The sequence below is a fragment of the Vidua macroura genome, chromosome 18, assembly GCF_024509145.1.
Source record: "Vidua macroura isolate BioBank_ID:100142 chromosome 18, ASM2450914v1, whole genome shotgun sequence".
NCBI lineage: Eukaryota > Metazoa > Chordata > Aves > Passeriformes > Viduidae > Vidua > Vidua macroura.
The window spans coordinates 10,267,401-10,290,241 of NC_071588.1; the positions used below are offsets into that span (position 1 = coordinate 10,267,401).

General features: G+C 42.3%; 1 protein-coding gene across 3 annotated transcripts in view; it reads right to left on the minus strand.

Moving 5' to 3' along the window:
• The window catches only part of TAOK3 (TAO kinase 3), a 75,446-nt gene that overhangs the window by 48,115 nt on the left and 4,490 nt on the right, over positions 1-22,841 (minus strand). Inside the window, exons 1-2 of one of the 3 annotated variants that reach the window (XM_053994289.1) lie at positions 22,071-22,150; positions 18,577-18,644 (exon numbers count right to left, since the gene is read on the minus strand). The exons of 1 other annotated variant lie outside the window; for it this stretch is intronic. The gene's annotated coding sequence lies outside the window, so the exon portion shown is untranslated. Of the gene's footprint in view, positions 1-18,576; positions 18,645-22,070; positions 22,151-22,841 lie in introns of those variants that run through there. One more of the 3 variants, XM_053994292.1, reaches the window with a different exon arrangement.

Below are 22,841 nucleotides of genomic sequence, written 5' to 3' on the forward strand. Positions count from 1 at the left end.
AGCTGGTTTATTAAGCAGAGAAAGCCACAGCACTCCAACACATTTCCACAACATTCCCAACCTGGCTTTCCACAATTCCATGATATATATCCCCCAAGACACCTTCTGTTCACTGTGTTATAGTTCCCCTTTTCTTTGCCCCCTCAATCTCTCCCTGCTACAACTTCTCCTTTCTCAGCCCTCCTTCCTTCCTGCCTGCTCTGTGCTAGCCAGAGATAACACTTGAGGAAACAGCCTTTTGGACTGCTTCAGTTTATCATTTCTGCTCCACCTGCCCTCAGTGACTTTCCAGCACATCCAGCTCTCCTCCTGACCTATTTACAGGCACAACCATTAACATAAATAACAGGAATTTGTTCCATGCTGGTATCTTCAGGAATGGCTACACCTGTTTCATTCAGGTGCCAAAGTCTGCTTCAGGAGTGGAGTTAAACGAGAAAAAGCTTATTTGGGAAAACCCAACAAACTCCATTTTACATGGGAATATTATTATTAAAGGATGATAGACTAAATCTAGCAGGTACCAGCCAAGGAAATATCAGTCATTAATATTACAAGAGTTATCCACTAGCTTTCTAAGGTTATTCTTTTTATAACCTGCAATTTTTATGACCATTAATAAAAGACACAGATAGAAGTGAAATATGAGTGGCTAACATCTAAAATCTCCTTATTATTATCTAATAACTGTGTCCAAGAAGAGAGTGTTTATGAAAAGAGCACTGGGTGGCTGAAAGTCTGGAAAGAAGAAGGCTCACGTGCTGCTTTTACTCACAGAGAACTCAAAGTTTGCTGTATCAGTCATCAGATGTATTTGTAAGACAGCCCCCTCATGGATCCCTCTTGTTCAGGATCATTTTAACACCCTTGTGACAATCACAGCCCTTAACTGCACGCACAGGTTATCACAGCTATCATGAAAATACTGAAGTATCATGGTTAAGAAAGCAATAAATAGATTTTTTTCCTGCCACAATGCAGCAAACCACCTCCAAACAGCATGACAGAGACTGTTGAGATGGAAAGAAAACCCACAGTGAATGATGCCAGTTTTCATGCAGGGTTATAACTGGGAATAATGAATGGCTCCTTCCAGGTAGGAGGCTATAATGGAGATCACACATGATGGGGGGGGGGGGGGGGGAAGAAAATAAAAAAAGAAAACTAAGAAAAAATAAGGAAAAACCTTGATATATTGATATATCCATTACAAGTTCCAGAGTAAAGCTAAGGAAGAATACAAAAAAAAAACACCCACCAAACAAGCCCACAAACAAACAACAAAAAACCCAACAACAACAAACCAAACCAAAACAAAAACCACCCCCAACCCAAGGTCCTGCAGAATTCTAAACTGAAATAACTCATTTGCTTTAGCAGATAAAACAAAAAAAAAAAAAATCTGAGTTAAGACTGAAATTACAGCTACCACACCATGTCATTATTGCCATTATATGAGAATATACAACACCAGAGACTCTTTAAATAAATGGATGAGAGATCCAGGTCTGTGATTTCAGCCTTAAGTTTTGTCATCTTGGGTTTTATCAGGTCAGAAAAGGCCCTTAATGTTGCTTTAATGCAGAAAAAAACTACAATTTTAAATTAGAACTGGAAGGCAAAGAAAAATCTGCTTCACTGAGCACTGGAATCAGATGTGCAAAATGAACTTTATCTTGCAGCTCAAGCCAAAGCCTTCTTCAGGCAAACACAGTTTTGGTTCCACCAAAGGGAGGTGGGCAGAGGCAGGGACAGCGAGAAAGTCACCTGGATTGGGATGCACCACCTGGCAGGTACCTGTCCCCTCAGCATTCCCTCTTCTCTATTTTTTAAATTAGCATTGCAGCATTGAAGAACCACTACAGAGTTTTAACTGACTTTTAATTCTCATTGTAAATAATCTATGCTTAAATTTCATTTTTCCACTCGCAATTCCACGTACAAGTTTCAGCGCTGCATCCTTGTGCACAGGAACATCCTCAGAGGAGCTTTAATGTGCTGAGATTTAATATTTCAGAGTGTTAAAGGCAGAGAGAAAAAAAAAAAGATTAGCAAACTCAAACTACTTGCTGTAAAGAAAACAAGGCAGAACTAAGGGGAAAATATGGGATGTGACTAATCTTCTCACAGGCAAAGAAAGTAGAGTCTCTCTCCCAGGACCTGGTGGGTCCTTTTAGGAAAAGTGGAAGGTAGATCACCATGGAAACAGAGTATTTTCTGGGGTACTTCAGCAGTGCCATTTGCTATGATATGAACATAACCAGGCGAGCAGCAGTTCCCTTCCAACCAACTAGAAAAGCTTTTAGCACAAACAGCGAGTGCGTTTCTGTCTGCTGGAATTCCCAAAAAATGAAAAACGGATGCAGCAGAAGACACCACGGATATCAGCTGGAGAAAACATTATCCAAGCTCCAATTTTCTGCTCACTGAGGGAGACATCTGAAGGCTCACAGAGCCCAGGAGAGGAAGCCATCAGGAGGGGAGGGTCAAACTTCCTCATTGCTGGCCCAGCTTCTGTGTCAAGTCCCCAGATCACATCAGATCACTGCACAAAAATACCAAGTGACAGCTTTTGGGAGGGGGCTGCGGGGACAAGGGGAGCTTCTGGGGGTGCCAGGGATGGGCATGCATGGCATTTGAGGGCAGGAGGGACAGGCAAGAGAAATTCAGGTCAGAGACATCATTAAAACAAGAAAACAGAACGGAAAGGATAGCAAAGCAAAATGAAAGGCCACCATAATTTAGAAACATCTCTATTTCTGTATGAGAAGCCAAGGAACTGGCAGCTGATGTTGGAATGTGTGCTCAATGGCTAACAAAAATTCAGGCTTATTGGCAAACACTGCACAGAAGAACCATGTGGAGATTGCTCTAAGATATGACTGAGCTTTATTTTTGCTCTAATGATAATTTACTATTTTGAATCACCACCAAAAAAGCCATTGAGCAGTTTTCTATTTTTGAGACTGTTGCTGGAGTAATGGCACAGATTTGTGTATATTGAATTAGCAGCACCAAAAAGGTTTTGGCCACTTATCTCATAGATAACTTTAATTCATAGCAGAGGTGATAAATCATTATGTTAAAAACACACACAGCCAGGTCCACCTTGAGTGAGTCAGACCTGAAAGATCTCAGCAGCAGAACAGGGGCTGATGAAATGCATTTGGTACAAAAATAGGGTAACAGACAGCAATAGTAATATTTTCAGCTATTCTACACATTGCTGAATTTTAAATTAATTGTAACCACACAGGAAAAAGACCTGGGGGCTGCTGCAGACAGCTCTCTGAAAACATCTGTTCAGCAGGCAGAGGCAGTCAAAAATAGGCAAATGGAGCGTTGGGATAAATGCAATGACAAGAAGCCATGGCCAGAAGTATGGATGGACATAAAAACATTACGTGTTTCTATTCTGATTATAGCAACAAAACCTTCTCAATCGATGAATTCCCCCACCTGCAGCACTGAGTGCAAGGCTCAGAGCGAAGAGCTCAGGTACCTGATAGCTGCAGTGGAAAACAGAGAAGTTTCCCTTCCGTGAGGAGCCCACGTGGCTGCCGAGCCCAGGACCAAGGCAGAGTCCCAGCAGCACCTCCTGGGGCTTGTCCCCATCCCTCAGGAGATGCAGCTCAGCATCCCCCTCAGTCACACACAAGTGCACCACACATTTCCCTATGGATTTACTTCAGGAGTTCTCTCTCCACACAGAATTTCACAGTAAATCCCTGGCAGACTCCCACAGCAACCCAGCACATTCCCTCCTCACTTCACTCTTTTCTTTGCTTCACACACACCTGCTCAAACCATCTGACTCCAAACCTGCTGTTACCCTGACAAGTAACAAAAAACCTGGCTTAAGCCACATTTATTGTTCCTGGTAAGAAATTATCCTTGCCAAATATTATAGTTCTGTTTGATATGGCACTTCAGTGTATTCCGACGTCTAGAGTGACAGCTGAATATAATGAATAAAAACTCTTGATTTATTTCATATTTCTGTGGCAATTTTCTGTAGCAAGGAGAGGAAAAACCTCTTTTTCCTCTCTGTAGATTTGTTTTCATTTAACAGACAAATTCCAGTTATACTTTCTAGGGCTCTTAGGAACTGTCAAACTTATTCCAAGGATGTTCTGGGAATCAGAGCCATTCGAAGTATGGTTACTGTAGATAAAACACTGATCAAAAACTCAAGCAGCATTCCGTGGATCCTGTCACCACCAAGGCTGGCTCAGAACTGGTCCCCACTGACAAACAACTATATTTGACCATGGCCAGAGCTAAAACATCACAAATATTGCCATGAAGCATCCCAGGGTTCCACAATTTCCTAATTTGATCTAAACAACTTTCTCAGAGCCACTTGAGCAGCTCAAGCCCGGCGCTTTCCAGAGAGAGATGTTCAGGCATCACTTGATCACTTCAAGCTTTGTTTATTTGGACAGATATTGAGATAAAATAGCTCCAAGCTGTGTGAGCAAGGCCCCAGTTACACAAGTGCTTATTTACATCCTGTGCTGCAGCAAGGCTGTCTTTGCAGGGGAAAAAACCTCGAGCTCAACACCACCAGATAAGGCTGGGCATCCTTGATTTTCAGTCTTGTCTTTTGACAGAAATTCCCCGTTTTCTATTAAAAAAAATGCTCCACTACATTTTTTTCCTGCAAGCCTTGCCTTGAAAGCAATGCTAAACAAAGCAGGCTTTGAAGGCTGTAGTAGAATTTCAGTATTGTAATCTTAAATCTCATGCAATTAAGCAATTATAAACTTTTCTAAGAGAAACCAAAATGGTCTTTTTTGCTGAATAAAACATCTATAGTTCATTCACCGATATGATCTCGATGCCCTACTTGTTACCTTTTTAACCAGGGAAAAAAAAAAAAAAAAGCCTGAATGGAGATTAAACAAAACATGAGGTTTTTGTCTAAAGACAACTAACTTAACTGCTACAGTAAAGCTTTCATCACCAGGAATGTCTCTGCCAACTGTGTTTTCCCCTGCAGGCGATGTTGTTGGACTTAAATCAGAAAAAAAAAAAAAAAAATCAGTCATTTACGTCAGTCTATTCCAGTTCTGCTTTCTATTAAGACAAACTGGAGTCCTTCCCCAGCAGCAGGGCTGGATACTTCTCCTATTTTCCCACATTTCATTCTCCTCTCAGTTCATGATGTGAACCTCACCTGCTTAGGGGGCGGATACTCAGCTTAAATTCCTCTAAAAATGTAGTTGTGTGAGATGCAGGGGTCTAAACTACAAAAATACATCCTTCACAGCATTAAAGGCAAATTCTTCTGAAATAATCCAACTTTTTTTTTTTTTTTCCCATTAAAAATACACAAACATCTATTCAATCACTCCTAGGTTGCGATTACAGTTTCTTTTCCATTTACCTTCTATAACTTAGATTTTGGGTAAGTGTGTGTTGAGGAAAAAGAGCAGGGAAATGAGGTTTGGGGGGTTTGATACCTTTGTTAAGCAAGATGTCAATAGATGAAGCCAATTTTCTCCTGATAAAGAATATCACCCAACCCCACTGTAGCCCCAGAAGCACCAGACATGCCCACAGGATAAAGGTTTTCTGCTGTTTCATGATATTCTGCATAGCCCTGAAGATATTTGTGCAGGGAGATGTCAGTGCTCATGAGAAAATACTCATTTTTGGATCCATAACAAGTTTATGTACAAGAAAAAGATGTTCAGTTTCCCAGAGAAATGGTCCCCTCACTTGACCCTTTGGAGAATATAAATATTATTCTGTTTTGCAGATGGGAGAAATTAGTGTGTTTCGCCTGACAGTGAACATTTTCAGAACTATTTTATCAGGCTTAGCCATCCTTATACCACAGAGAGGAGCCTTCTTTTTTTGTGACAGATATATACTTTAAATAAGGCCATTCTGTGGTTTTTATAACTTAGAATTGCTTTTAAAGATCTAAAAGAAACTCCATGTGAGGGATTCTGCATACACACCTGCCAATTCAACACCCCAAGTAACAGTAATTCTCCAAAAAACACAGAAAGGGTATTTTTAAGTGAGAGAATAGACACAAACTTACTCAACTCAAATGCTGCTGCATCCTTTGCCTTCCCATTCCCTGAAGCCAAATTCCCTTCTGCCTCCCCACGCTCCCTCAGCAGAGCTTCCCTTTCCACGACATGTTCTGTACAAGAGTCTTAAACGTTAATTAAGCCTAACAGTCCTCAGAGATGTTAGCACAGCTATAAAAAGGTTTCTGGATCGAGTGGCTACTGAAGGAACTGGCATCTGATCAAATTTTCAAGAGTTATTCTCCCTGCTTTATGAATAAATCAAGGAATTACCAGTTTTTGAAAGTCTCAAACACCACTTGGTGCTTCATGTACGTATTAACAGCCCTATTTTATGGATTCAGCATCCAAGGCATAATGAACCTAAGGGGATATTTGTAGTAAAACTATGAAAGACTCCAATCCCATCATCTAAGCGAGGAATATTTTTAGTTGGGGACAGCTTCTCAATTGCAGAACTCATTATTTTGTTCTGGTTAATTTTAAGCACAGCGGAGACACTCTATGAACAAAATATATTTTTCTGCAGACTGAAGCATATTGCCACTAATCAAAAGAATGAAAAATTCTAGTATTAATTAATACATTTGTGATAGTTCAGTCTTCTACTTTATGGTCATGTCAGTCCAAAATGCTGGAGGAGCTCAGGTGACTTTAGAAAGTCACCTGGATCAGGGTCATGACTGTACAGGAGCTTTTAGGCTCCTAGAAAAGGATACTCCAGACAGGAATAATGGGGGGAAAATTCCTTTATGAGTCTTCCTAACGAATCAATAGCTAGTACAAATGTATAACTAAATCTAATATAACAACAAGAATGGTCTTAGAAGAGCTACCCTGAATTTTACACATATAAATTTTAAAGCTGTTGCCTCCAAGGAAGGAAAGCTTTCAGGGGAAGTTGCACTGAACTCTTCTGCTAAAGCTTTTTGTATTAAATAACTATACATATTGGTGATTTTTCCTCATAATGCTGAAAATAATCAACATTTTCAAAAGTGTAACTACAGGGGAAAACCACCAAATATTTGTATACAAACAACACACACCAGAACTACATACTTCTAAACCAGCCAAAATAAGTATTATGCCACTTTGGAATAAACAAGTATCAGAAATAACCACAGAATTTATCTTGCAAACTCAAACACAGAAGCTTCCGACCATTTGAGATGATGCTGTTGGAAAAACTCAGTTACACGTCACTTTGGGGAGAAGCAAACTTTCCCAGAGAATATGAGGAGCACAGCAAGGCTGCAGAGCAAGCCTATACTGTGCTTAAACTCTGCATTAATCATGGATGAAGCCCAGCAGAGGAACTGCCCCTGCTCATCTCGCTCTCTAGGGAAGTGCGGCGAGGCGAGGCGAGGCTCCAGGCTTCCTCTTTTCCAGGCTCGGCAGGGACGGGGCCCCCTCCCTGTCCCACCTACCCCAGGCTGGGGCTGGGAAGCACCAGCTAGGCCTGGCTTTGCACAGCTGCCTCCTTGGCCAAACCCAAGGCTGCAGTTTCCCAGCGAGCGCTGCTGCTCGCTCCAGTGCCACTACAGCAAAAGCCATTTCTGCAATCCAGATCGGAGGCAAAAAAGCACTTAAGGACTCGCCCTTCTCCCAGGAAAACATCAAGTAACAATGTCATTCCATCCTTCTCAGATATTTCACTGTGTGCCCCAGATGATAAGGCACACGTTGCTCATTTCGTGTTTCTGAACAAAGGAACTGCCACCCAAAATGCAGGGCTGAGAAACCCAGCCAGTGTTTTTCTGTTCACTTCCAGATTAGCCCACAACACCAGGATGGGCAACCTTCCCAACCTGGCAAGCCCCACGTTAAAATACAGCCATAAGACACATCAGGAAGATAAACACCACACATCCTGGGCAGCCAAAGGAGTAAATTCAGGGAATATTCCCCAAGCATGAGATGGTCCTGTGTCTCCAGGTCTTACAGCTCCTACACAAAGGAGGAGGGTTAGGGTACAGCCCTGTACATTAAGAGCCTGGCATTCCACTGCCTCCCAAAGCTTTACATTTTACTCTCAGCAAGCCAACCCCCACTTAGCTATGGAAAAGGGCAGGCCATAAGGATCTCTTGGATTTGAAGTGGGTCTGGACACGACAGCACTCCACTGAGCACCCTGTGCCTCCAGGCAAGATCCATCCCTGCGTGGGAATCCAGACTTCCACACAGGAGGAAACAGGCACATCAGCTGCTGAAGCAGCAGGTTGGGTTTATTTGGATAATGCTGCAATGAGAACTGATCCCGAGGCTCCACAAGGCAGAGCTGGGTATCTCATCTGGCACGTTCAGCTTGCAGGAGTGCCACTCCCTTCCATACCCCTTCCAACCACCTCTGTCCTCTCCTCCTCCATGGCAGGAGGGAGCTGTGTTCCCTGCCAGGCACCCCCAGCACCTCCAGCTCCTTGTCTCTTCAATCCCCAGCTCGTTGGACACCGTTCTAGGACGTGGTTAATCCCATCCCCCTCGTGCTGCTGCACACCCAGTGGGATGCCACTGAAGCCAAAGGTGCTCTGTGACACACCCTGCAGAGGCCCTGCTGGCCATGGCACAGCACTCTGTCTCGGGCTGGAAATGGGGGTGTGTATTCTATTGCCATCTGTCAGAGGTGGGGCAGTTCTCTGCTGTTCATTGGGCAGTTTCCTTTATCTCTTCCACAGCCAATCCTCCCTCCAGGAGATCTCTTCTGTTCATGGGTCATTAATTATTAATTATCTTCTGCTTACGGCCAGTGAGTGTCCCTGCATGGCTCAGAAAATTCCATCATCCCATGGGGAGAGGCTCCACCCAGGGGAGGAGCCAAGCATTCCTACCTGGATCCAATCTGACCTTGGAACAGCACAGCAGCCTTTGCCCACTGCATTCCCAGAGGAGCAGCTTTCTGCCCCACTGCATTCCCAGAGGAGCAGCTTTCTGCCCCACTGCATTCCCAGAGGAGCAGCTTTCTGCCCCACTGCATTCCCAGAGGAAGCCCAGGCCCATCTCCAGGAGCCCTGAGCTCCAGAGGAAAACTCCAGCCTTGTCCAGGATCTTGTCCAGGGCTGAGCCCCCATGGAATGGGACTGCTGCCACCTCCCTGACCTACAGGGTGCCAGAGCCTGTTCTCACTCTGGCAGTGTTTTGTTTGTTTGTTTGTTTGTACTATTGCATATTGTATTTTGTTTGTCCTATTGTATTTGTATTTTTAGCTTTCCTAGTAAAGAACTGTTATTCCTATTCCCATATCTTTGCCTGAGAGCATTTTAATTTCAAAATTATAATAATTCAGAGGGAGGGGGTTTACATTTTCCATTTCAGGGGAGGCTCCCGCCTTCCTTAAGCAGACACCTGTCTTTTCAAGCCAAGACACACTCCCAAACCCAATTCTGTATGTGGGATCAGCAGGTAGCCAGGAACTCCCCAGGAGCACAGACCCACTGCCAGCGACACAACTGCTGCTGCTATGGGACTGGAGCTGCTTGAGAGTGACATGTGGCTCGGGGATCACTTTCAAGAGTGTAAAAACCAAAAAAAGGGAAAGAGAAAACATGGGGAAGGTTTCTCAGAATTATAAAGTACTAAAAATAGAGTCAACCCCCCTCCGAGACAGCAAGGTAAAACTGAAATTTCAAAGCAGAAACACATTTTCACAGGAGTGCCACAGGACAGAAAGGGAAGAAAGCACCATCACCTTTATAAAGATTTTGCTTAAGTACCCTCATTAAAAAGGGATAAATAGTAGCAGTGTGTAATCATTACAGTAATCCAATATATTTTTGTGTCCCCAACACTCAATTAAATTTATTGAGACTCCAGAGCTACCATACACAGCTTGAGAGTGTGTAGCATCTGCTACTTCCAAGATGAGTCATGGTAGGAAATTCCCCTGTATTTTCTAGGAACCAGTCAGGCAGCCAGTGATTGAAACAGTGATGTGACTGTATATAACACCCACACAAATGAGAAGAAAGAACTTCTGTCAATAAATGTACATTATATTTAACGTACTTGCTGCAGATTTCAAATAAGAGACTGCAATTAGAAAGATTGTTTTGGGAAAATATTCCCCAGTTTAATTTGAATGCAATGTAGATTTTGCCAAGAAACGTTAAAGGTCAAAAGAGACTGGAAGAAGAGAAACTAATTTAAATAAATTGCAGGAATTTGAGGACATTTTGAAGAAGGGAAGTAAATATGCAACAAAGCAACACCCCACAGCACTTGCCTCCATTTTCAAGTGCTGCATCACTAACTCTATAATCTCTTACCACATCTGTCCCTCCCCATACTTCAAATCATCTCAACTCTCCCCCTGCACCTTCTGCTTTAGACAAAACTACAGAGGACCAAACTCTTTTTCACCTTCTGATTTCACTCCAAAACAGCAGACAAGAAATGCTTCATTTTCAACAGCCATGCTGCCTCCTGCATCCCCAGATGCTCCAAATCACAGAGATACTTTGTGCTCACTCTGCCAACAGCTGGATCTGTCACTGTCCCCTCACTCAGACGTGTGACAGCCCCACAAAAGCCTCTCCAAGGACACATCCACAGCAGCTGCTGTCTCTAGACTGGCCTCAGGAGTAAACCTTGAACATAACAGCATCCTGGTCATGTCCACCTCTCACTTCCAAACAAGTTACCACCGTAACACAGGCACTGTGATGTGCAAAATTTAAACTTACCTGAGGTTTGAGGTAAGCCAGAATAATTGGGATTTTAAGAGTCAGGTCACGTTACCAGATGGCATCTAAGGAAGGAAGGAAGGCAGCCTCACTGACAGCACAGAACTAGCTCTTACTTAGCAGGTATGGAGTCTTTTGCTAGGCAAAAAAAATTCAAGGTGCAAACTAAACTTAGGGAGTTATTTTATACTGTGTTGATCAATATCAATATTTTTAGTCCATGATCAAAACAGCTGCAAAGAAAGCACATGGATGCAGGACTGTGATGAAGATCCACGCAGTTTTGGTTATGCATTTCAAGATAAAGACACATTTTTGGGTTTGACTTCTAATCTGACAAGAGCTCAGACATTTGTGTGCAAGCAGCCAACTAATAACCCTTCCAGATAAGGCCTGGGGCTCCTAGAATTACCAAACAGCAGCAGGCTCACCTTCAGAGAGTACACCATGGCCTTCTTGAATTACCAGGACTCTTGATAAAAATCCAGTAGGACAAAAGAGAAATTCCACCTCACTTTTGAATACCTGAAAGTCACAACCTCATTGATCAATGGAGAGAGCCTAAAACAAATCCACCACAAACCAGCAACTGGAAGGGTATCTGCTTACACAAGACCGTGGACACAGAACAAGATTCACTCATTTTCACCATGGGACTGCAAAGAGGGTCACAAGCCCTTGATTTGAGGACAAAAAACTATTTGCTATCCCAGTAAAGGGATACATCCAGAAGTGAGAGTTTGGTTTTACTGAGAATGAGTCCCCAAACTCATGCAGGCTCCCTCTGCAACCCCAGACCAGTCTTCAGCTCTCTTAGGACAAAACTTTCGGTGAAGTGTAACACCACCCACTTATCTGCAATATTTATACTGACAATGAAGTTCTCCAAGCATGAACTTAAATATATATTTCCACTGAGTTCAGCTAAATGTGGCACCCCATTTGAATAGTCTGTCATGTTACTATAATAAATTAGCAGTAGTATGTCAACAAGGACAAAGAACTACTAATACACAGAGTTTTCCCCAGCACTCACAGAACCCCCTTGCCAGCATCAGACGTCACCTAAAATGATTTTTTTTTTCCCTAGACATTGAATTTTCTTTAGAAGACTTCTGGTCAGGGTCTTTTCAGAAAACACCTGATGTAAAGTAAAGCTGGAATACTTTGCAAATATTTACACTAAATTAAGGGTTTGTTCTGAAGTATCAGATCACTACAGTTGGCAGCAATAAAGTAAGGCACAGACCAGGCTGCAGGAATCCACAGTTGGTTTTAGTTCTGAAGGAGAGTATCAATTTTATCAGAATTTCTTCCTTTTCAGACATTATATGGCCTTCAATTGCACAGCAGCACTCATTCAATACCAAAGCAGAATCCACAGATGTCAACCCAATCATATTAATATAGTGTCTTGTTTCTAGCTGCAATCAGTGCTACAAAAGAGGAGATGAAGATACAAAATCTGAATATTATAACCAAAACTTCTATGTTCACGAGTCTACCCAATTCCCAGGTCCCTCCTGCTTTCCCAAAAACACAAATGCAAATTCCCTGAAGCAACAGGAAAGAGCATAGACAGGCCTGTGCATACAATGGCTTCCATTTGCCCTTATGCATTTTAAGTTATGCTACAGGAAGCACTACTGAAACACAAACCAAACCAGATTTGTCAGAGGTCCCTGGGAGTCTGAAGAGCAGCTCATGGGCAGCTGTTACAGGAAACCTGCTCAGCAAAATAGCCAGAACACATTTGTCATGTGTCACCTCTCTGGGGAAGTGCCAGCTGCATGCCCAGGAGTTGGCATCAGTAGGAGAAGTGTGGGTAATGTCAGTAATTATGTGCATTATATAAGGTGTGCTTGCAACACTCCCATTTCCTTCTCCATAAAGATTAAAACTGTGGCTTCTAAGTAGCTTAACTGTTCGGTGGAGACAAGCACAGCACTGCTGCTCCCATGAACTGCAGGAACTAATTTTCCAAACCAAGGTTTAAGATCCAGCAGTGTCTCCCAGCAATAAGGACTGCTGGGCACACAAGGTCAGTCGTGGCCAGAAGCTCCACCTCAGGAACATCTGCAGAATCGTGCACTGACCTGGCTGCCCCAATTTGAGTTTCAGCTGCCAGTGCCCACGAAGCACAGCATCCCTGAGGGGCCCTGATGGGATGCACAAGGAGCTCAGCTCTCAGCACAGCATTGCACAGCCTGAATTACACTCACAGGAATTCTACACTGCACCTCAGCACTCACCTCACCTGGATAAAAGGAGGACCCAAACATTTCACCTGTGCTGGCACTGGATGAATAAGTAGATTTAAAATGCTCTTTTCCACAGAGGATGATTCAGCTACCCCACTATACACACACAGAACATGTATCACTTCAAAATGCTTTTTAAAAAAACAGCAATCCACCCAGAAATACATCTGCATAAATCCTTCAATGTACAAACCACCAGCTCTCAGCACTGCATCATTCATAGCTCTGGTGAAGAGCTGAATGAGAGCACTGTCATTTTTATACCGTGTTTTAAAACCCATTTCATGTCCATGACTGCTGTGTGAGTGTTACTCAGGAAGACACAACAATTCCCACAGCGGGTGCAGAATAACACACAGGCAAACACCCCCCAGCCTACCATGGGGACATGAACCAACCACTGCACTAAATATGACCACTGGCTTCTGTGTCTGCAGTGTAAAACAGCTTCCAAACCTGGAAGTGAAATGTCAATATCAAGCTTAAAGATTAATAAACGAGCTGAGGAAGCCCCTTTGCTGTGCAAGGGTGGGACAAGGAGTGTTTTGTCACCAAGGATTAGCCAATACACAGGAACACCAAGGGAAGTACAAGCAGAAAAGGACATTTCACATCTGAATGATTAAGACATTTAACCATTTAATTCATTTCCATCATCACAGTACCTTTACAGCTCTTTCAATCACAGAATCAACACAAAGGCTAAGGAAAAGAATCCAAGCGTGCACCGTGAAGCACAGCATTCCAAACACAGGCTCCCAGAACTTCCTCATCCTCCCCTCCTATCACTCATGGCCAGAAGAGACTGGACTTACTGAGAAAGTGAGATAAAGCAACAGTCAAAACAAACACAAACCGCCCTGTAAATCTCAAAGGGTAACCCAAGGCAAACACTCAACAAACCCGAGAGATTTAAAGGCTGCACAGAAAATGTGTCCTTCAAAAGGCTGCACTATCTTCCCAAACAGGGACACACAGAGCCCAAGCACTTTAAGGACAGGGAACAAGATGACCAGCACATACAGAGAAGTGCATTGTGTTCATTTGAAGCACATTTTTGACAGCCAATTAAAATATATCATCATTAAAATTAAATACAAGCCAGCAAAAGCTTTTCAAACAAATTCCATAGCAAAATTTGATTTGTGTTCTGGTATGGTTTGGGATTTGGGTTTAAGTCAGTCCCAACACAGGCAGCAGAGCTCTTTAACTACCTGCTCTGAGTTCCACAGAGATAAATTCTCCGAGTTCCTCAGCAGATAAATTTGGCAGCCTTACACATGGGCTCAAGACTTCCATTTGAACCATCAGAGGTTTCTTGATTTAATTCAGGAAAGGAATCATTTGGCATCTAATTTAGGAGGGAGGATACCATTTTAAAGCTGCTTCTGAAAACAGTGGAATATTCCCAAATTACTGTAGAAAGATCCTGGGAAAGCTACAAGGAATTCAGATGGTTAAAGGTACTTCTGCCACCATCAGCCTGGAAGTGCCTTTCTGCCCTGTCCTTCCTTCCAGCGTGGATTTATTGAACCCATAACTGAAAGCATTTGCCATCAGGTCTGTCTGATTTCAGATAACACACTCTAGACTTCATTGCAGCTTCTTACACAGAAAATGTCAAAGTGCAACCATCAACACTGGCTAAGACAGACTGATCCCAAAGCTCAGCCAGTGAAAGGGTGCTTGGGGAAAGCAGGTCCTTCAAGATCAACATAAAAAATGTTTTAGTCATAGAGAAAAGCTGATCTCCAGCATACACCTGCTCTCCCATCAGAAAAAATACTTACTCTAGATCACAAGACTTCAGCATTTTACAGCCAGACTGAGTCAGCATGAGACAGCTTAAAGCAGTACAAAAATAATCTCAAAACTCTATGCCCTGGTACATAAACTGCTTGTGTGGTACTTACTGTGGCAAGCAGAAGACTTCCATTTATGAAAATATCCTTAATTTTCTTTGAGAAAGCTGGAATAACCACTGTTAATGCTGCAACAAATGCACATGGCTATGCACTTGACCTAAAGATTGCTGAGTTTTGGTGGCATTTAATCGTATTTATATGGGGGGGAAGAGGCAGGGAGCCAGGAAAACATCACCATGTGCCTTCAGAAAACTTGTTATTTTTAACAGTGCAGTTTAAGATCAGCAACCCTGAAGCAAAATGGTCAGAACATTTTCTTCCACCGGAGTTGACAGCACACCAAGAGCTTTCAGAGGGCGAGGATTTTAGGCCAGTGCAGCAAAACAGAGATCCCAGGAAGGAAAGCTCACCTACTGTGGCAAAAACCATAAGAAGGGTGAGTTTATTCATCCATTATGCTGAAGAGCTTAAAATAGAAACATTCTATATGTCTCACCTCAGGCCAGGATGAACAACTGAACAGCAGTGAATCACTTCTGTTACAGCAAATGACTGGAAAACACTGATGGAAACTGAGGCTGTCTTCTGCCTCTCCCTCCAACCCAGGAAAAAGTCCTTATGCTGCATCTTTTTTACAAGGAGGGAACAAAATCAGATCCACTAATTTTCCTTTTTTTTTCTATAATTAAGCTGGAGAAACAGGGGCTGATCTATGAAGCCTCACCTCTCCCTGCAATCCCTACTATGTCTCTATCCTTACCCGTGGATGCACAACTGCAAAAACCAAGAGAGGACAAGAGACACTTAGGAAATGCATCACACCCAGTCCTGCAGCCTTGGAGGTTTAAAAAAATAACTTAAAATCTTTCATAAATAAAACTAGGGTGAAGAACTCATGTGTTTAGTGCATTTTGGTAAGAAAAAAAACCTCTTTAAACCAGTAACTGAGAGCTTAATTTACCAAAACCTCTGATTAACAAGAAGAAAACAAAATTCACATTCAAAATGAGGTATTCTGAAGCTAAAAATACCCAGCCAGCTGCAATTCCCACCTTATGCAGGCAGGCAGAAGGGCTCTGCAGTCCCCCTCCCCAAGCAGACACACGCTCACTTCCTTCTTCATTGCAACATCAGAGGCTCAGCTCGATGTTAACAAGCCACAAAGTCCTGCCCAGAACTTAAAGTCACGCCCCAGTAATTACATAAAATAAGCTCTAAGTACAAGTGGTTAAAAAAAAAAAAACAAAAACAATTTACTCAGCTTCAGTTTTGCTTTTAATTCCAAAATATTTTGACTTGCCATAAAACAGAAAAGCAACTTTCATTTGATGCTTGCTCCCTTCACCCAGATGTCTCATTAACTTTTTTTTTTTTTCCAATCTCACTGCAGAACATCAGCACATTCATTTATCTCAATGATGGGCCAATACAAGGATCAAACCCCTGAACATGCAACCATTTAAGGAGGACATTTTAAAGTGTGTTTGAGCCTTATTTTTTGTACACAGATGATAGCAATAGTGGAGGGAGGAGAGGAAAAAGAAGGAAATGTAAGATAATGTAAAATATTAAAAACTCAGTTGTGCAGATGTCCCACTCAAAGGTGGTCCAAGACATCAGAGTAAGCTACAAAGGCAGCAAAGATCCTCCAAAATCTCTGCAAGCTCCCAATAAAAAGGCAAAGTGTTCTCCCCTGGCCTGACCTAAAAAAAAGGCAGCACACAAATTCCTGAACAAGAAAACCCCTGTACACTGCATACGGATTTTCCCTTGAGAAGACAGAATACATCACGTGACAGTTTATGGAACCAAAATTTTAACAATCATTAAATTTTTGGTTCTACTGGTGCCCTGACACCAAAAGACCAACAAACCTCCACACAGCCAAGGAGAGGCTTCAGGTCATGGAGCTGAGCTCATCCTGCTCCAGAGGGAACAATACCTGCTGGGCACAGCAGCCTGGCCAGGGTGGGGACATCCCCAAACAGGAACCAAAACCTTCCCCAGTGCACACACACGCAGCTCCCTGGCCACCTCCTACCACCAGCTTTGGTTCTTTGGTGCTTAAACCCCCTGCTTTTTAAAAACCAGCCTGCCCCAGCAGCACAGAGCCCAGCACAGCCATCCCTTCACTCATTTAGACAACGAGCTCTGCCAGGTTTCTTCACTCCCTGCTCAGATTGTGCCCCACATCCCCCTGCTACAAACAGCAGCAGCAAAGCCTTGTGGTTCAGCAGTTCCTCCTGCCAGGGTGAGTGGGAGCTCTTCACCTCCACAATCCCATCTCTGACACAACTTCCAAGCTGCTGGAATCCAGAGGCACAGGGGGGGTTTCATCCTGCCCCTCAGCCTTTCAGCTCTGCTTTGCAAGAGTTCCTAATTTATGAATGATGACACCAGTTAAACGTCCCCTTTGTTCAGAGACAGAGATCATAAATATGAAAGTTTCTGACTTCCTCTCTCCACGCCCTCGAGGCTCTTACCGACAGCTTCACTGACAGCAGCTGCAAACGCTCCCTGGAAGGAAAGGCCCAGGCACCAGCAGCCAAATGCTCTTTAAACGGAGATGTTTTATTCTTCAAACACCCACCACAAATTCCCTGGATGGCTTTGGAAGCCAGGTGGGTTTAGCAATGCTCAGAAAGGCTTCTCTTGTGCTGCACTGTTTACCCTAAATAATGATTTTCCTGAAGAAAAACCAAACAAACTCTCCTCATTTGTATTAATGAAACAGTCTATTTGTAGACAATGAATATAAATTGGTGCTTCCTTCTCTAAATTTAGGATCTTGGTTATAAACTGCAAATAATTCTCACACTTAAACAACAAATTTTATTTAATATTATGAAGTAACTTTTCACCTTCACTTTCCACCTTCCTCTTCTATGGAGACATGGCCTAACATTTTAAAAAGCCACTGTATACCTGAAATATGAAATACATCTTCATGTTTGGGAATACCTGTATCATCATCTAGTCAATATTGTCAGTGCCTCAATGCAAATATTCTGCTTGGGATTTTCCCCTACTTTTTAAGGCAGGGATAATTGTCCATGTAAATTTTAAACCACTGAGCAATGAACGTACAGCAAATTGTGTCAGCCTTTCAGAAAAACCCTTCCTTGGTTAAATCTGAATACAAAACCGAAAAAAAAAAAAAAAAAAAAAAAAAAGGCAGGTGCAAGTACTGTAAAGCATCAAAATTTGGTTTCCTAAAAAAAGCACTTCAAATAAATAAAAGCCAGTGAAAGGAGGGAGTGCTAACAATGACTCGAGTCTTCCCCAGAACAACTCAGTGCTGCTGGAGCCAACCCAGGCTCAAGAAATAGAAACTGAAACTCGTTCATTTACTCATTAACTGAAATCCAACAGTGGCATTGGAGGGGTTTTGTTTGGTTTCTTTTTATTTTTTTTTAGTAAAACACTCACAGTGTAATTCAGCAGAAGTTTGTACCATCCATCCTCATCCTCTGTCTGTTCCTACCTCCAAACCCTTGGCTTTGCCAGCCCTGGTTATTTCACAGCTGGACCAGTTTGCTGATCTGAACCACCCTTGGTAGCACAAAGGTTTGTGCCAACCCAGCTCAGTGGGAGAAAGGACAGGTGGAATAACAGCTGGTTTTGATTCAGCACTAAAATCAGCTCAAAATTAATATTAATTTGCAGACTCATGATTTTAAATTCACAACCAATCCATTTCCTGCTCCCAACCCCTGATCCCTACCTCCTCCAGCCTTGTGTTTCAATAGGAATCCAAGTTTTTATTTTTCTTTCAGTCAATACACTTCTAATCTGCCAAGACACAGAAAACAACTTTTGTATATAATAATGAAGAGATGAAACTGCAAAGATAAATAAAACTGTCTGGATTAGGACCTCCAGCTGTCAAGGCTGCATCTTGACTTTCAAGTGAGTGTGAATTTTAAGAAAGTTATTAAAGTTTAATAAGGTACTATTGCTAATGACTACTTGGTTTGGGAAATAAACACTGGTATCTAGCTTTCCCAAAAATGGGGATTTTGCCTTTCCTTGCACAGTTGTTATAATGGTGGCCAGAAGGGAAGAAATTCTGATAGATACTTTCTATATATACTATAAAATAATTTTAAAAGCCACAATGTCCGCATTCACACAAAAGCTTCAGAGATTGTCAAAAGACCTGAGCTTGAAGATCATCAGATTTAAGAGGTTTTTAATCGTTGGTTTACACCTTTTAATACTAAAATTTCTGTTGCTAATACATTTTTCAAAGTGTTTTTTGTTGTTGTTGTTGTTCTATTTACAAAGCGAAAACAGGGCAAATTCCGAGTTAGGCAGACACACAGGAAAATCTCAGCTGATTTTATAGCATTTCTTTTGGCATGAAGGTGCTAAGGGCTCACTAGTGGCAGAGTAAGTCATCATCACCATGCTGAAGTGCCCAAACTCACTGAGGCTATGGCATGACCTGCATGCAAAGCCAGCCGTGAAATGGCAGCGAGGCTCCAGGCAGGCTCCAACATCCCTGCAGATGCTCCAGCTCTGCTCCAGAGCCCTGGAGCTGCAGCAGCCTGGATGGACCCAGGGTAATTGCAGGTGAAGCCAGGAACAGCCTCTATCAGAGCTTCAGCTATTAAGGCTCCTTAATGAATGCTCTAACAATAAGCCAGGCTTAACCAGTTCTCTCATTACAGGACCTTAACCATAATAAACCCCCTGAAAACTCCTACAGCGTTTTTCAAAGATCCTACTAACTGTGCTCTCACAGCCTGTGAGGCAGGTATTAGTCAGCTTTTTTTTATTTTTTTAAGTACAGATAAAAAGTGAGGCAGAAAGCTGGCAAACAACTTCCCTGTGGATACACAGCTGACTAGTGGCATACAGAATCCAGATCTTCAGGATTCCAGCCCTGTCATCAGCCAAAAGGCCATTATTAGGAGGAAAGAAATTAGTTTGGTCTTATAAATAGCATTTGAATATAAGCCTTGCTAAAATATTTGCAAGGAGTTGACCTTAAACACCAGCAGAGCTGCACTGGTAGCCTGGGGCTCCAAGCAGCAGCTTGCACAGCACTGGGACTGGGATCCCATCCCTCTGCCTCCCTGGGTATCTCCAGAACCTGGATCCAGCACAAACTGTCCAACAGATCGGACCACAATCTTATTTGAGCACCTCTGGTTTGGGCTTAGCATATCAAAAAAAGTAAGACTGCTCTAAAAATATAAACAGCGTTGCTCTAAAATACTCAGGTGCACAGGAAAAAGCAAATTTACAACAAGCCTGAGTCAGCAACTTTCTCCTTCTTTAAGGCACCAAGTCAGACTGGCAGAAATCTCCCTTTAATACAAGAACTGGAACCCTGCAATGTAGAAAAGGTGCCCAACACACCTAAAATCTGGAGCACTTGCAAAAGTTAATCATTCAAACTGCTCAGACTGCATTATCACACGTTTACTGTAATTTCTGCAGGTCTCAAATGCCTAAGTGAGATATATTTTGATTTATGGCATTTCCATATGGCCCTACAAAGAAGCAGATCTTTTTCTGCACTACAGCTTCAATACCTGCAGCAGGTATTGAAGTCTAACTCCTGGGCTACAATTCCTGCAGCAAAATACTAAAGCAAATATTATTTTTTGCAACAAAAAAACCTCTTATGTCTCATTCTGTAAGAGTCTAAGTTCATTTGAAGCAATGTACCTTCTAGTAAGGCAATCCTATGATACCAAGTGGAAAACTACAAAAGCAGAGTTAAAGCAAACAGAAGAAAAATAAGACTTTGTGTAGCAAAAAAAGTAATTGCTGTGGTTACTCATTTATTCTGGTTTTAGGTACCTGTGCTGCTCCCTCCCACCATGTGGGCCATGCCCAAGTGCTGAACACACAACCTCTAAATCACAGCAGGAGCTCTCAGTCCAAGGGAAGAGCTGGAAATGGAAAACTTGTTATCCTCTGTGGGGATCCCCCACAGAGGAAAGACAGCAGATGTAAAAAAAACACAAGAAGTTTTGAGAAAAAGCTGCCTGAGTGGAACAACAAGTTGGAAGGTTTTTATATTTCTATTCCTCACTTTAGCAGCTAACTGTTGTTACAGGCAGGAGAGCCATAAAATCCTATTTTTGGCTGTCTGCCTCCCAAATGACAGAAAACTCCTGACTCTGAGAACATGAACATCTCACACTGGAACTAAAGGCTCGTGTCTCTTAATGAAAAAGCAGCAGAGAGAAAATTCCCTGTGTCCTGCCCAGGAAGACCAAACTCCCTGGATTATTATGCATTAAAGCACCACTGGACTGTGGCACAGCGGATGAGACCTGACTCTCAGCAGAGCCTGTTTCCATCCCAGCTCACATTTAGGGCTCAATTATCTTATCTGCTCTGCCACTCGCATACTTTCCAGATAAGAAATGTTTTTCCCCTCTTTTCGAGAGCTAAAACTGACACCACTGCCAGTGTTGAGATTAGAAATGCCCGAAATTAAAATTCATTTGGGCTAATGCTTTTTTTAAAAATATTTAATGTGCAGGCTAAGGCTGGGAATTAAGAGTTAATTGAGGCACTGCATGTGAGTTTAACAGGAGTAGGATGTTCCACAAGGGGAATGGAAGTGTGGTCCCCACTTCAGTTTCCTCACAGGGTTTAGGTCACCAGTTCATCCCCAGTTAAGAAACTGCTCAAGAGTTGGGAGGGAGGGAGGGAAAAAAAGCCTGTTTTCCTCTTCCAATGTATGACTAAGGATGAGGCAAGCAAAGGGAGGATCTAAGATCCTGAAGGCGATGGTTAACAAGAGGTCATTAGTTAATTCCCTCAAGGGTAGATACAACTTCCTTTTATTAAATAACAGCAGTTTTTAATGATGTCAAATATCTGTTGCCATTCTAAAGGACACAGCATGCCCAAACTTTACCTGAACCAGGCAGAATAAGCAGACACACACAAGAAACCCTGAACTGAGAAGGAGATTGTCACTAACCAAGTAAGGAGGAAAAAAGGCTCATCTGACTTTTATCCCAAACATTTACAATATATATTCTTTCTTAATTATGTATTTTTGGCCTAACAAAAGTAAATTTAGCATAATATCTGTTTTAATCAGTACTTTAAGATGTACAAATAAATTGAATCATTAGAAAAAAAAGAAAAATACAAGCACCATTCTAAGGTTTACATGAAGTTTCTTGCTTAAATCATTCCTGAAAAAGCTTAATCAATGAAGATTTGTGACCAGCCATTAATTACCTGTATGACCACAGCACCTGGGAGCTTCAGTCACCCTGCAGCAAGACCCTACAGAGCCAGAGCAGAAGCAATGCCTGCTCTGGAGAGATTACAACCATCCAAAGATGAATAGTTAAGAAAAACAGGAGAGCACAAGGAAATAGGTGTCTGGAATTTATGTTCTCTGTAGCTGCACTTTAGTCCACTTTCCCTCGTGCACTGCAAGGACTAAGGTGTGTGTTTGTTTCCTCTCCCTGCCTCAGTTAAAAAAAAAAAAAAAAAAAAAACCCTCCAGAAGACACATAAAGACAAAAAACCCCAAACAAAACAAAGAAAGACGTGTTTTTGGATAGTAAGACTGGAAAAAAACTATTTACACATTTTAATACCTCTGCTTCCCATCTGAGAGAGGAAGGATTTTTTTTTTCCTTCAGGTTTTTTAAGCTGTCATCCCACAGAGCAAGACAGTACCACAGTGAAAGGGCAGACACACAACTTTTGGAAGCATTCTCTTGCCATTTAAAGGAATCCTTTGAAATTACCACACAACACAGTAGTGCACCCAACACAAACCAACAGCCAGAGCTGTTTACAAGCTTTCTGCTCAGTGTTAGACTGAAAACCCCAACCCTTTTTGCTGTGTAATAAATCAGTGCTCCACATTTAACAATTTTCAGTGGTACCATATGCTACGTAGTCCCATATGTTCCATTACAAGGGAGAAAAACATCATCTCAACATGAATCATCACTGACTGTGTTCCTGTAAATCTGGCTTAAACACTCACAACGT